The sequence below is a fragment of the Protopterus annectens genome, chromosome 3.part0 (genome assembly GCF_019279795.1).
Source record: "Protopterus annectens isolate FY-2018-M chromosome 3.part0, PAN1.0, whole genome shotgun sequence".
NCBI classification, from domain to species: domain Eukaryota; kingdom Metazoa; phylum Chordata; order Ceratodontiformes; family Protopteridae; genus Protopterus; species Protopterus annectens.
In genome coordinates, this window is record NC_056731.1 from 1298322309 (window position 1) to 1298324808 (window position 2500).

Genomic DNA, 2500 nt, shown 5'->3' on the forward strand with positions numbered 1-2500 from the left:
ATTCAATAACTATTGACATAAAGCTATATTATCCACTTATCAAAAATCCTTAAAAGAGTAATATACTCACAACTGATGGAATACCTGTTAGAAAACAAATTATTATCTACCCAGCAACATGTTTTTAGACCCTTCCATTGTACCACCACTGCACTTATATCATTCACTAACACCATCAATCATCACAGAAATAATGGACTTCTAGTGTCTGCTACATTCTTAGACTTATCAAAAGCATTTGACATGGTTAACTATGTCAGCCTTCTTCAATCATTCTCTAGCTTAATCCTCAGTACCTCCTCTATTACATGGTTGAAGAGCTATCTGTCAGGTAGGCAACAGGCAGTACAACGGCAGAAACAAATATCCTCCCTACTGCCTGTTTCCGCAGGGGTTCCCCAAGGCTCCATCTTAGGTCCCTTACTCTTCACTCTTTTTCACCAATCAACTCCCATCCACCACACCTAAACCTCCATTGTCCAATATGCAGACGACAGCACTATAATCTGTGTAGCCCCTGACACTCTATCACCTCCTCTCAGTAACACAAGAATGCTTATCACTAGCTGAAAAGTGGTTTACAAATCAATAGCTCATTCTTAATACAACTAAAACAAAATTACTCCTCTTCAGCTCTTATAGATCCTTATCCCTAACAGACAACTTTGCCATCACCTCCAACAACAAAACTGTCCTTGCCACATCCTCCCATATCAAACTGCTAGGTGTAGAAATAGACAACCACCTCAGATTTGGTTTGCACATTGCTCAAACCATAACAAAGGTTCACAAAAAACTTGGACTGCTCTCATTATCTCTCAAAGCTATCTAAAACAACAATATCCAGGACACATCTGCTATCTACCTTGCTTTACATTTCCCCTGTGCTTAGAAACCTTCGTAAAATGGATCTAAGCAAACCTGAATCCTGCTATAATAAGATAGCTAGATTTGCCACAGAATCACCTTACAAAACACATCACTGTGAATCTCTCAACAAGCTTAACTGGTTAGAACTCCCTCTATTACAGCAATTAAATTAACTCTCACTAGCACACAAAATATTAAAACACTCAGAAAAAATCCCTGCTCTTCAACATCTTATACATCCCCACACCACAACTAGAATCCTGACCTCTAGCGCCCATAATCACCTAGAGGTCACCAAATTTAACAATGAGGCAGGAAAAGCTATCTACAGCTACTCAATCTCTAAACTCTGGAACTGCCTCCCTACCCACCTAATAACCAACAGCACTACCACTCAATTTAAGAAACTCCTTAAAGTTCACTTCATGAACAACAGGCTATGCTCCTGTCTCACCCCAGGATAAAAAACTTAGATTGCAACTAACTTCCATACACCACAATAATAATTGCTATTCTCTCACCCTATCCACAGTCCAGTCATGACCATAGGCAATGAAATGCCTTTAACTCCCAAAAATCACTACCAACTACATTTCCAACAAGTCAAATAACCACTGGATGGCTATGTATAGTTTGTCATATTTGGAATATATGATGTAATATCCAACCTAATGATGTTCTTACTTACTCTGAGTGTGTACAATATGCTATCATTTCATTGAAATGTTAGTTTTACCTCAAAGGAAAAGTTAATTCAAAATCTGTATGATGTTGTGAATGTATGTTCTTGGAGCTTTTCTCCCTGGGCCTCCGCTGAAAATGGACATGTGTCCAGTCGGACATTCCCGGTTATCAAATGTAAAATAAATAAATAAATAAATAAATATTGGTGGTTTCACATGTTATATGCACTCACACATCCATGTTAAACCAGCTACAGTACCTTGATTGACAAAAATCATTTACCACATATTTCACTATTAAAATAGTATGTTTAACACTGCTTTTCCATTTAAAATTGGATTGCTGCCTGTTGTAGTACTCAAACCATACAACCCTGCATACAAAGCTGGGACTCTGAGCACTGCACTATCCTGTTCTGGGGATTAGAGTTATATATTTTTATGTATCCCCTATTGGATATTAATATATTATTATTTTAACTGTAGAGTATTGTGCTTTTTGGCCATGTCATTGAGGACTGCTGTCATGTAATAATGGCATACATTTCAGTATCAGGCTTCTATCCTTCAGAACATTCATGCTAATCCATAACCTGTTCTCTATCTACTTTCTATCTGTCCTCTGTGTGGATGGGATGACGCTCAAGCTGTGGTAGACTACACTGCAGAATGTGTCTGAGAAGCCATGCCTGTGTTCATGTAGAACACAGCCAGGAATGGTATTAGGTCTATGGAGACCTCTATGTGTTGCCTTTGAGAGGGTATTACAGACCTGCTTTGTGATCATGAAGATAGGTGGGTTGGTGCTGTACATGCATATGTGTACATATAGGGGGACAGGGGGGGGGTGATGTTTATACATCATCTGTCTGCAGCCGGTCGCTTATATCCTTCATGTGGCCCTTGCCCCTTTTCCTTGCCTGTGCAATGGACATTACAGAGGTGTG